This window comes from Dermacentor silvarum, chromosome 5 (genome assembly GCF_013339745.2).
Source record: "Dermacentor silvarum isolate Dsil-2018 chromosome 5, BIME_Dsil_1.4, whole genome shotgun sequence".
Lineage (NCBI taxonomy): Eukaryota > Metazoa > Arthropoda > Arachnida > Ixodida > Ixodidae > Dermacentor > Dermacentor silvarum.
In genome coordinates this window covers 186,353,574-186,367,175 of record NC_051158.1, presented here as the reverse complement: position 1 = coordinate 186,367,175, position 13,602 = coordinate 186,353,574, and the positions used below count along the sequence as shown (strand labels likewise).

Genomic DNA, 13,602 nt, shown 5'->3' with positions numbered 1-13,602 from the left:
TGTAGCAGCCTATGCTGCTTATGCCAGCCGAGACAAGGCGAACGCTGAAGCAGGTAAGTTAATTGCTTTCTATTCAGAAATGCTAGCCGTAGTTTTCAGAAAACTGAGTACAAGCCACACTGAGTCAGTCACATTGGTTCAATTTTGTGTTTTCTCATTTTGGGAAATGCTTATACTGCTACTGCATAACGAAGGTACATGCAACTCAAAGAAAATTATCGCATACGTTTTTTTGTCATCGGAAGCAGAAGGTGAGAACAAGACAGAAATAGATGAAAGCATGTAGCAGTAGTTGTTTCAAATTTGTTATGTGTAGCCATGACAAATGTCACGCAGATCTCGCCTAACTGCTCTTTGCCTTCTATGTGTGCGACGCGTGTATGCAGCTTTTCGCAGATCAGGGAAGTGTCACTCCGATTATCTGCGATTCACTAGAGAATGCTGCAACATTTCTACTGGGGAAGACATATTGCATTGCTGCAGCAACGTCCACTTACTCTAGTAGAAGCAGTCGAGTGCGGTAGGCGTGCTGGAACGAGTTAACTCAATTTTCCTGCGTTTAACCGAGATTTTTGCCTTGAGCACTGGCCCAGCTTTCACACATGGCACTTTGTTGCCTCGGGTCCTGATGACAAGCGAGACAGCTGTTTTTAATTTGTGTTCCTGTCTCATTTTTAACGTGTGTTGCAGTGTTTGTACTGCTGCTGCACAGCGCAGCTTCTTGCAGCTCGTTTGAACTTATTGCATCACAATTCTTTTTGGCAGGATCCGATGGAGATGCTGTCGCATCAACATTGTTTTTGGGAGACATCGAACCGGATCCAACTGGTAAGCCATATATTGTTTTTCATCAAAGCCTTTAGCTATGTGTAGCCATGACAAATGTCACGCAGACCTGACATGACTGCTCTTTGCCTTCTATGTGTGTGACGCGTGTGGTTTGACTTCACAGATGCAGCTTTTCGCAGATCAGGGAAGTGTCACTCCGATTATCTGCGATTCACTAGAGAATGCTGCAACATTTCTACTGGGGAAGACATATTGCATTGCTGCAGCAACGTCCACTTACTCTAGTAGAAGCAGTCGAGTGCGGTAGGCGTGCTGGAATGAGTTAACTCAAATTTCCTGCGTTTAACCGAGACTTTTGCCTTGAGCACTGGCCCAGCTTTCACACATGGCACTTTGTTGCCTCAGGTGCCAATCCAGACAGCTCCATATACAAAATTGTTATCTGTAGGTTTCACTAGACAAACAAATGTCCTACTGCAAGTCTTGCCACTTGTAAAATTTGTGTGCTTTTTTCAGTTTTAGGACATCTGATATTGTGCTTATGATGCTGCTAGATAACACAGTTTATTGAAGCTGAATGAGGTATCAATTCATTTATTGCTTGTTTGTTCATCAGATGGAGAGGACGAGATGGAACCAGACAGCACTGGTAAGCAGTAGTTGCTTTACATTAGACGACTTTGCTATGTACATGACAAATGCCACGCAGGCCTCATATAACTGCTCTTTGCATTGTATATGTATATTATTTGGGTGGTTGTACTGCACAAGAGCTTGTTTTCGCAGATCAGCTATATGTCACCCAATATTATTTATTTTGTAGTCCGTGAAGGTGTAGGCTTTCTGCAATGATGACATAGCATTCTTGCAGCAAAATCCGACTACTGTACTAAAAGCAACTGTGTGCAACTCCCCTACATTTGACTTAGTTTTTCCTCACAATTGAAGTCACTATGCATGCTTGCCCTTCATACTGGCATCTTTTACATCTGTCATTCGCGCACTAATATTTTTTAGTGGAATTCATTGTGCATCTTTCCAGCCTTGCAATTACGTTAACACTTTGTGCTTGTGTGCTGCTGGTTGCACCCTGGTGCCACATTACACCTGCAGTGCATGATTCCAGTAAAATATGCTTACAAATAGCTTGAGTTGCATCACAGCAACATTGAAATGCTTGGCCACTTGTTAGCAACTGGGTTATCTTTCTCAGCGGTATAACCAAGTTTCATTTGACTATTTAATTTGTCATTTCAATTCATAGCCTTCAAAAATCCTGATAAGCATTGCAACTTTTCTATTCATTGAAAAGCTTGTGCGCTCCAAATTTTGAGACATATGTTTTGATGCGACTGCAAGTACTCCCTCCCCTTTCTCACATGAAGTACCGGCGCAATAAACGCTGGTTGGTAGAAAGCATGTTGCTCAGGTTTCAAGAAAATGTGTTTCAGGGCCTTTTTAAATTACTTGACTTAACACTATAGTTTGTTGCTGACTTGTAGTGAGCTATGATGTCATGCTCAGTCATTGTGTAGAAATGTGCATTTCTTTTACGATTATTGGTTTGATAACCTTTCTATGCTTGTAGCATATATACAGCGTGTTTGTTACCTCTTTGTATGTCTGGAATATCATGCATTGTTATAGCACATTTGTAACAATGAAGGAAAGTCAAAAAACCAAATCACTGTACAGTTTTATTTCAGGCAAGAACATGTGCAGTGAAACACAATTAAGTGTCTCGTTGCCTTCGACACATATAACACAGAGCATACACAATGCCAACACTGGTAAAAATTACCAAAACCGGCATACACAATGCTGGTTTTGAGCCGGAAAACATAGCCCATTTTCCAGGTCTTTCAGACTCAATGAATTCCAGTGCACGACGCAGAGCCGTTAGTTCTGCCGCTGTGAGGTCGTGAGATGCGATGTCTTGAACCGCAGTGTTATTTCTCGCGTTGGTATAGCCACCGCACCACCAGAACTGGATGACGTAGTCGATCCATCGGTATATATGTGCACGTAAGCCAAAACATATCTTAAGGGATTGGGCTTGAATGCTCTGAATCGTACGCAAGTTAGTCTTGCAGGTGTTGGATATTGCAAGCAGGCTGTACCGCAGGAATCCAATGAACAACACCACGTACAGCTGTAACATACCGTGTATAGATACTCCCCAACTTTTTCCTGCAAGGAACAACAGGTGACAGATAGCAGTCAGCCGCTTTTTCACGTAATTCACGTGTGAAGTCCAAGAGAGGTCTCTGTCAATTACGACACCCAAGAACCTGCGACTTCTGCTGTACGGTATAAGTTGTCCGTTAATTGATATGCCGTAAGCGGACATCGGCTTCCTGGTGAATGTGGCATTGCGCACTTTGCACATGAAATTTCAAGTCCTTGTTGACGAAGGTAGCAAGATGTCATTGTGGCTGCCTTCTGAAGCCGAGCGCGAAGCTGAAGTCGTGTTACACCTGATGCCCAAATGCAGATGTCGTCTGCATAGATGGAAAGTCGTACGGTGCTTAGCAGGTTGTCAACTAATCCAATGAGGCTTAGATTGAAACGTGTTGGGCTAAGCACTCCGCCTTGAGGCACTTCTCGGCTACCGTAATGCTCAGATGTCGGGCCGTTTTCTGTGTGCACCATAGAATGGTCTCTGTAAGTAGCTGCACACCCACATATATATTGCTGCTATATCGACCCGACGCCAAAATCCTCTTCTGACCCTGCCCACACATCGGAACCTCATCAAAGTGAACGTGGATGGTGTACCTGTTACGGCTCTGATTGACACTGGCGCGCATGTCTCTGTGATGAGTGCTCAGCTTCGCCATCGTCTCAAGAAAGTCCTCACTCCTGCCCCGTCGCCTGTGCTCCGAGTCGCCGACGGGGGAACGCCGGCCGTTATTGGCATGTGTCCAGCTCGTGTGAGTGTCGCCGATCATCATACTTCTGTTTTATTCTATGTCCTCGAACACTGCCCTCACGACCTAATCCTGGGACTTGACTTTCTCTCAGCCCATTCCGCCTTGATAGACTGTTCTGCTGGTGTTGTGCAACTCGCTCTACCTGTTGCTATTGATCCCCTCGATAGTGCTCCGATCCGGCTATGTTCCACAGAGCATATTCGCCTCCCTCACCTTTCCGTTTCCTACATAGGTGTTTCACCCGTTCCGCCCGTTCCAGACGGTGACTACATCGTAACCCCTAATCCGGATGTCCTGCTCTCGCATAACGTCGCATTTCCTCACACCGTCATTACCATTACGGAGAACACGTCCTGTCTTCCGCTAGTGAACTTTGGACTTTGTGCACAAGTTCTCCCGCGCGGCATATCACTTGCGCAAATCACGCCGGCCCGAGACTACCACATTTCGAGTTTAACTGCTGACGGCTCCTCGTGTGCACCTCTTGCTGTGGCTCCTGCCCCTTCAGACTTGAATGCCCTAACGCAAATGATTGCGCCCGACCTTCCGCCCCAGTGTGCCAATGAACTACGTTGCCTCCTTGCCTCGTACTGGGACTTATTCGACCTTGGAGACCGTCCTCTCGGGCAAACATCTGTTGTCAAACATCGCATTAACACCGGGGATGCGAGTCCAATCCATCGCCGACCCTACCGCGTCTCTCCTACTGAGCGAGACATCATCCAACACGAAGTTGATAAGATGCTTTCTCGTAACATCATTGAGCCTTCTTGCAGCCCATGGGCATCCCCTGTTGTACTAGTTAAGAAAAAGGACAACAGTTGGCGATTTTGCGTAGATTATCGGCACCTAAACAAGGTAACCAAGAAGGACGTCTATCCGCTACCACGCATTGACGATGCCCTGGATTGCCTCCATGGAGCACAATATTTTTCGTCCATAGACCTTCGCTCCGGGTACTGGCAAATTGCCGTCGATGACATGGACCGTGAGAAAACAGCTTTTATTACTCCCGACGGCCTTTATCAGTTCAAAGTGATGCCTTTCGGGTTATGTAATGCCCCGGCCACAATTGAACGAATGATGGACGCCCTCCTACACGGCTTCAAGTGGTCCATCTGCCTCTGTTACTTGGACGATGTGATCGTTTTTTCCCCGACTTTTGCGACGCACCTCGAACGCCTATCGACGGTCCTATCTGTTTTTCGTCGGGCGGGGCTACAACTCAATTCGTCCAAATGCCACTTCGGTCGTCGTGAAATTTCTGTGCTCGGACATCTCGTCGATTCCTCTGGTGTACGTCCTGATCAAGATAAAATCCGGGCAGTGAAAGAATTTCCCGTGCCAACGTGCTCCAAGGACGTTCGCAGCTTCTTGGGCCTCTGCTCCTACTTTCGTCGGTTTGTCCGCAATTTTGCGGACGTTGCACGCTCTCTTACTGACCTCCTCAAGAAAGACGCTGCCTTCATTTGGGGCCGTGAGCAAGCTGCTGCTTTCACTGAGCTGATCCGGCTGCTTACTTCCCCTCCCATTCTCGCTCACTTTGATGCATCAGCTCCAACAGAAGTCCGTACTGATGCCAGCGGCCACGGTATTGGAGCTATCCTGGCCCAGAAACAACAAGGACAAGAACGTGTTATTGCTTACGCCAGCCGTCTTCTTTCCCCTGCTGAGCGCAAATATTCTATCACTGAGCGCGAGTGTCTGGCTCTCGTTTGGGCAGTGGGAAAATTCCGCTCCTATTTGTACGGCCGGCAATTCACAGTCATCACTGACCACCACGCTCTGTGTTGGCTTTCTTCCCTGAAAGATCCTTCTGGGCGCCTTGGCCGCTGGGCTCTGCGCCTTCAAGAATACAACTACTCAGTTGTATACAAGACCGGCCGGTTACACGAAGATGCGGACTGCTTGTCGCGCCATCCTGTCGACCCACCTGACGTTTCTATGGCCGAAATTCCTGTCACCGTTCTCTCTTTGAGTGCTTTTTGACAATATCGGAGTGGAACAACGGCGGTGCGGCTTCTTAAAAGACCTTATTCACCGGCTGACTTCAACGACGCCCGATCCTTCCCTTCGAATGTTTGAACTCCACGATGTCATATTGTACCGTTGTAACATGCGCCCTGACGGCCCTGACCGACTCTTAGTTGTCCCTTCGCATCTGCGCCGGACTGTTCTCGCCCAGCTTCATGATGTGCCGACTTCCGGTCACCTTGGCGTGTCACGGACGTACGACCGCGTTCGTCGGCGCTTTTTTTGGCCTGGTCTTTACCGTGACGTCTGCCGTTACATCGCTGCGTGTGACCTTTGTCAACGACGGAAAAAGCCGACCACACTCCCTGCTGGCCGCCTTCAACCACTTGACGTGCCATCAGAACCATTCTTTCGTGTAGGCATTGATCTTTTAGGCCCCTTTCCTACGTCTGTTTCGGGAAATAAGTGGATTGCTGTCGCAACAGACTACGCCACCCGATACGCAATCACACGGGCTCTTCCGACAAGCTGTGCAACCGATGTCGCCGATTTCCTGCTAGAAAACGTCATCCTTCACCACGGTGCCCCTCGACAGCTCCTTACCGACCGAGGCCGCTGCTTTCTTTCTAAAGTTGTTAATGACATTCTACACTCGTGCGCGACTAAACACAAACTTGCTACTGCTTACCATCCACAAACGAATGGTCTCACCGAGCGTCTCAACCGGACCCTTACTGACATGCTGTCCATGTATGTCTCCGCTGACCATCGCGACTGGGACGTTGCATTGCCATTCGTTACCTTTGCCTATAATTCTTCTCGCCACGATACCGCAGGCTTCTCTCCATTCTTCCTCTTGTTCGGCCGCGACCCTACGCTACCTTTCGACACCCTTCTGCCTGATAGCCTGCATTTCACATCAGAGTATGCCCGGGACGCCATACTCCAGGCACAAGAGGCACGCCATATTGCCCGACGTCGACTTGCGGACTCGCAGGAAAATCAGCGGCGCTTATATGACACCCGCCATCGTGACGCCCACTGCCGGGCGCCCTGGTTCTGCTTTGGTCTCCGTCGCGACGCGTTGGCCTCTCGGAGAAGTTGCTTTCACGCTACTCTGGCCCTTACCGCGTCTTGCGTCAAGTAACCGACGTCACCTACGAAATCGCCCCTCTTGACCCCACCGTGGCTCAGCCTCGTTCCGATGTAGTCCACGTGGCGCGTCTTAAGCCGTATCATTCGACCGCCTCCTAACCAGCACCGGGTCGGTGCTTCAGCCGCCGGGGGTCATGTTACAGAGCGACGAAGAAGACGTTTGGTCTTGACTTGAAGAAGACGACGCTCTGGACTTCGCGAGCTATGATCTTGTCAGCCGCTGCCATACTTGTAAATACAGTGTAAATATATTTCTTGCTTCTTTTCCCCGTAACATTTTCTTACAACCAAGTCCTACTGCTTCTAACGCACTAAGGATGGCTTCATGGATGACATTATCGTAACAAGATCACTGTTCTCGCAATCCTACTTCTCACTGTTCTTTATCACACACAGCTGCGCAGGTCACATTGATGTCAAATGCCCCCATGCAAATAACCTGTAAATAACTGCACTAACCATGCTAACCAAGCAGCTTGCGCCACTTTATTTCTCAAAGCTGCTTCTCATCAGCAACATAGAGCATATTGACAGTCTCCAATGGCTACTGATTGTGAACTTGTTTTTTCAGACGATGAGGCATCAAACGACTTGCCAGAGAGCATGCAATTGTTACAAGCACAGTTGCCTGCACCATCACACCACATGGGTGGATTTTCAAGAAACCTGCAGGCTCGCATGCAAGAGAAGTACCTGGAGAAATGTCGAGCATATAATGCATTGCAGGAGCGCTATTTAATCATGGAAAATGAACTTCGAGACCTTCGAGCAAAAAGAAGTTCAGAAGCGAACGGTGCTGCTGCTGCATGGGGTTATGCTGCCATAGCCGGGCACTCTGAAAAGGTTGCATACTACACAGGCCTGCCAAATAAGGAGACATTTGCATGGGTTGTGTCTGTATATAGAACTGCTTGCCCTTCTGTGGAAACGATGAGCCATGAAGACCAGGTTTTGCTCGTGCTGATGAGGCTACGCCTTGATATTCACCTGTGCTTTCTGGCGTATCTCTTTAAGATAAATAAAAATTATGTGTCAACAATATTTGAAAGTGCCCTCACAACACTAGTGAGTGAGCTAAAAGGGCTCGTTGTGTGGCCAGACGATGTGGCATTTCACGCGTGGCAACCGAAAATATTTCAATGCCAGAGGTTTCGTCACGTTCGAGTAATTATTGACAGCACAGAAATTCGCCTTGAAAGGGCAAGTGCCTCAACGGCACAGAGCACAACCTGGTCCCAGTACAAGAACTCCAACACCATAAAGGTACTGGTGGGGATCACACCTAATGGGCTAATCTCGTATATTTCGGAGTGCTGGGGCGGCAAAATTAGTGATAAGCAGCTTGTTCTCCAGACAGATTTCACCAAGTACCTCGACTATGGCGATGAAGTCATGGCAGACCGGGGCTTTAATGTCACAGAAGAACTGGCAGTGCTAGGCGTTAAGGTTATGATTCCAGCCTACACTAGAGGGAAAAACCAGCTTTCCCAAGCTGAAGTGACAGCATCGAGGGAAATTTCTTGCCGGCGCATCAGAGTCGAACAAGTAATTGGGCGCATGAAGAGATTCCACATACTAAAAAACACTGTGCCTTACTTTATGAAGGATTATTTAGATGATGTTGTGCTGTTGATTGCAGCACTTACAAATCTGATGCCACGGTTTAGTTAGTATCTTATGTCAGCCCCACCAGTAGATCAGGGTCAGAAAAGAGGACGGCGATAACCACAGCTATTGGTTTACGCCGACTGGATAGCACTTGCCTTACTCAAGGAAACCTTCAGTAACTCTAGAAACAGTGCCCAAGGACAAAATATCAGTGTACTGGTCGAGAACAAGTAATTGGCCTTTTTCATTTTCCTTTGCTGCCCTCTGCCACTGGAAACATTTTGGAAAGGTACCATAGCTTTTGTCTGTTTTGTGCAGCTGTGCCTATGTTGAGTGTGCTTCAATTGTGCGTCTCACGAATAGCACTTATGATTTATGGCTTCTCCGAGGCAGCATGCTGTTCCTGGAAGCCACGCAGCACTCGCCGACGACTGGGTGAGAATTTCAGGCCTGATTGCACTGTTGTGTTAACAGTGCACCCGATAAAAGTACACCGAGTTCCGTCTGTTGACACGACTGTCTTGGAATTTGTTGACGATTTCTGCAGTTGCAGCTCGCTTTTTGTATTCCTCTACACATTCTTTAGACATTTCATATATTTGAAGAGCCTTTGAGTGCAACCTTCTATATTAAATTTATCTAAGCAGTGCATTTGTTTACATCGACATCTATAGCCACAGATCGTTACCTTCAGATATTGTGGATCACTGATATGAAATAGTGTCAAAATGTAGCAAACCATATATCTGTGCAAATGAGCCACATTGGTCTACCCTGAGACGAGTCAATATGTGCAGTCGAGCCCCTTAAACAACGGTGACTGTGAACCAGATACATATATATTAGATTGTTATACCCGATTCTCACTTTTCTTTCATCATAGTTAAACTTTGAGCGTTTCACTTATTAGAGAAAACTATGCTCACACAAGAGCTCTTTGATAGGTCGTGTAGTTCTCTTGCAAAAATGTGGGTGCCATCGCCGACAGTGTAGGCAACTGAGCGAGGAGTTTGTTTCTGCTGCTGTACTGTGTGCACCGTGTCTTGTTTACCGTTTCATGTAGCGGTAAACAGTGCATCTTTGGAACTAATAAATGTGTCTGCATAACATACAGACCCACCTATCTATGCAGCGAATGCGATTGGCAGCCTTCGGAAACGGTGACTCAGCACAGCGCTGTCCGAAGAGTATTTGATTTCAAATCGCTAAGGCCAGAACTAAACTATAAAAACAGTTCCCTTTATCCTAACTGCTTACTTTTCAGTTCATGTGTGCCGGTAGCGGGTGCACAAACTAGATAGACTCCACTAGGCCTAACCTTCACTGAGCAATATCAATATTGGCTGCCTGTCGTTTCATGTACATGTTGTTCTTCAATAAAGTTTCATGCTTGCAGCCTGATGGTGCCGCGTGTGCTTCAATCTGGATCACCACCTTTTGCATTGAGCCCCTGCAGAGTAGTGTAGGCTCCAGGTTGAGTTTCCACCAGCACAACTGGTTTTTACTTAGCGGTGCCAACTGCTGGTTGAACCCCATTGGCATGCCATCAGCCGATTTCCCAAGCTGAATCGCAAGCACTCCAGAGCATTAATGATTAACAGGCAAATGAATTCATCCCTCAGACTCCAAGCATCACATATTGTTGTCATGATTTACCTGTGATGCTGTGTTCATAGGCTATCGGTATATATGCTTCATGGTACTGCGGATTGGGCAAGTTGGTGCATCGTATTCGTGACTTCCTTTAGCGCAACTCAGTTTGAGTATGAAGGGAAAAAGGGACAGGTGACAGGGTGAGCGCTAACTTCCAACTGGTTTTATTTCATGACCCTATTGCACATTATATAGCCCGCTCAAAGCACTCGTGACATAGCACACACGCACAAAAAAAAAAAAATTAAATATAAGCATGCGATTGCAGTTCATTGAACCAGTGTTGATAATCTTAGAAATTCACGTTCCTTGCTTGATAAAGCTAAAGAGGGTGTGCTTACGCACAGCTTTTCACATTTCAAAATGGCATCAGCCTCAATAATCTCACGCGTCACTTGATTGTGGCTACGTCCTATAATGATGCATCTATCAAGCATCTATAATGATGCATCTATCTATTGTTTTAACAATGCCCTGAAAAAATCGTGCCACCACGCTGTGTTCGCTAGTTTTGAAGGGCAAAGCAAGCGCTTGTCAAATGCAGGCTACCCGATGCCAGTACAAGTGTCCGTGGCAGAATGCTTGCTCAGAGATTCTCGGAAGCGCATACCACAGGAGAACTTTGCAGTGACCGCTGGTTGCAAAACAAGTGTGTTACCATACATTCACAATGTTTCTCACAATTTAAGAAAGGTTGCACAAAGAGCTAACATCCGAGTTGTTTTCTCTGCTCCTGATAAACTGGATAGGCTTTGCAGACTTACTAACCCTAAGAAAGACGCGCTACCAGTATGTGGAAAAAGACATGTTAACAAGTATGTTGATTGCACTCGCGCAGTAGTGTATAAGTTTCCCTTGTCGTGTAACAGTGTCTACATTGGGCAGACCGGTAGGTGTATTAACGATCGCTTGCGCGAGCATAATTACAATGCTAACAACAAAATTTCATCAAGCGGTTTCCTTGCCATACATTGCAAATCTTGCGGCTGCAAACCACTACTTGATAGATGCATCATTATAGGACGTAGCCACAATCAAGTGACGCGTGAGATTATTGAGGCTGATGCCATTTTGAAATGTGAAAAGCTGTGCGTAAGCACACCCTCTTTAGCTTTATCAAGCAAGGAACGTGAATTTCTAAGATTATCAACACTGGTTCAATGAACTGCAATCGCATGCTTATATTAAATTTTTTTTTTTTTTTTTTTGTGTGTGTGTGCTATGTCACGAGTGCTTTGAGCGGGCTATATAATGTGCAATAGGGTCATGAAATAAAACCAGTTGGAAGTTAGCGCTCACCCTGTCACCTGTCCCTTTTTCCCTTCATACTCAAACTGAGTTGCGCTAAAGGAAGTCACGAATACGATGCTTCATGGATTATTTGCAACAGTGCTATGAAAATGTCAAGTTTATGTAGCCTTTAAATTCCAAGTTTGTACTTTGCTTATTGCCATTTTGTTTCTATTTTTGCGTACAGTATGTTTTATAAGGACATCGCCACACTTGGTGCTATTTTGTCTCTCAAGCTAGTGGCCGAGAACTGCAGCAACATGTTTTTGGTATGCACTGATTGTAGACAATAGTGGCACAATGCCAACAGGCACATTTTCACTTTAGGCACAGTAGTGATCCACAGTTTACATTGCACTTGATGCTGCTAGCATGAGCATTATGAACATGCACATTTCAATTTTTACTCAACTGTGGATGTTTCCATACATGCGTCTGAGAAGAGCACAAACTGCATTGCACCAATGCTCATCAAATGAAAATTGCTGTGCTAACATGCTGCGAAGTATTTACTTCTATCACTAACGCCGAGGACCAGACATGGAGGGTTAATGTAGAGAAAGTGCACCTGTGGTAGCAGATGACAGCACAACACACGGATTTGTTAATAGCATCCTAATTGTTTTTGAAGTTGTTAATGTGTATGCTAAGCTGGATTAACTGATGGCATGCTGTAAGGAACACAAGTTCTTAAATTTGTGGAAATACAACAGCTTCTTTAGTGGGAACTATTCATTGATTCTATACCCCATCAAAATTTTACAATGTAGTAGACACTTTGTAAACACTTTTGAAAGTGAAAAAACAGGGGAAGCATGCAATTTTTCCTGTTGGCATGTAAACACAATCTAGCTGTGCTTTGCAATGATAATTTTGATGCTCAGTGTGCTCAAAACTGATTGTTTTTCTTCTATTTCTCTTAAATTTACATTGTAATCATGCTGGTGAACACTTTTGATTTATTAGAGGGAAACAGACGGGTGCGTGAATCTCATGCCTGCCAGCAATATTTTGGGTGGCCCTGACAAGGGCCTTTTCTCTTCATAACGGCCGAGCTGCCGAAGCAGTTGCCACATTCTTGTAATTCAGCCTCCTATGTATCTCAGCCCCTTGAATGTCTTCTGGTTTGGAAATTGAGACGCTTGCAGGATCTTGACCCAGCTGAATGTAACTTTTCAGAGCTTGTGTTCATTTTGGACATCGGAAATCCATCTGGCAATCCACTTCTGCAGGGAGCTACACATTTTGTGTGCTCTTCCTTGACAGCAGCTGAGGAAGCACGACCTGCCTCAAGAATGTTTTTAGCACTGACATGTGTTTTGCAAGGAAATCACGGTCCCTTAATATGCGCAGAACGATGAATCCTTTCTTCGACCAACACACAAAATCGCAATAATTGACATTTGCAGAAGCCATTTCAGCTTGAACCTGAAACACATATTCATGACTATCTTTCAGGCGACGATTTTCATCTAGGTAGAAACCTTTCTCACTGATTTCATTGATGGGCACGTCTCTGTACTTATATGGGCATTTAATTTCGAGAACTCCACGGCCACAGCAACTGCACTCAACAATGCCATCTGGACTGGCTGCAATAAACTGAAATTCCTCGCAAATAAACAGGCCGGCGTCTCTGCATTTAAAATCCATGTGATGTTGCCTCTGGTACTGAACATACTGCTGCCTTGCAGTCTCCTCGTGCTCTATTCCATGTTTCATAGCAACAGTCTTTCTGTGACGAGTTTCATAGAGCACTAGAGGAGACTGGGCAATATTGCCAGCTAGGCGTGCTGCAGAACTCTCGCTCTTACATTTAACAACTTTGCTGAAGACTGATCCCGTTATCCGCCCACATCTTTGTTGAAACCAGAGCAGGCACTTCCGTTGCACTCTCGTTTTCTCTTCTATTTGTGCGACATCGCTGTGGCTCATCCGCATCTTCAATAATGAATCAATTTTCTCTTCTCTGGCACATTGATTCATGGTTTCCCATGTCTTGTCATACATTTCGTACAAGCTTTCTGGCAGTTCTGTAGCAATCTCGCCTTCATCAGCGCTGTCTGTTTCTTCACCACGTGTGGCATACTTTGAGAATGCTGTAAACACAGCTGCATTCGGAAGAACAGAATAAAGGGAGTCAAGAATTCCTGGAAACTTTGCCTTTGGGGCTTGTGCAGCACTGCGCTTCCTATTCACT

General features: G+C 46.0%; 1 long non-coding RNA gene across 1 annotated transcript; it reads left to right on the top strand.

Annotated features, from left to right (window-relative positions):
* The first annotated feature begins 597 nt into the window (after window positions 1-597).
* LOC125945251 (uncharacterized) lies at window positions 598-7,575 on the top strand. Its single transcript, XR_007466739.1, has 3 exons — window positions 598-828; window positions 1,406-1,438; window positions 7,423-7,575. It is a non-coding gene; the product is annotated as an uncharacterized LOC125945251 (long non-coding RNA).
* Window positions 7,576-13,602: the final 6,027 nt, after the last annotated feature.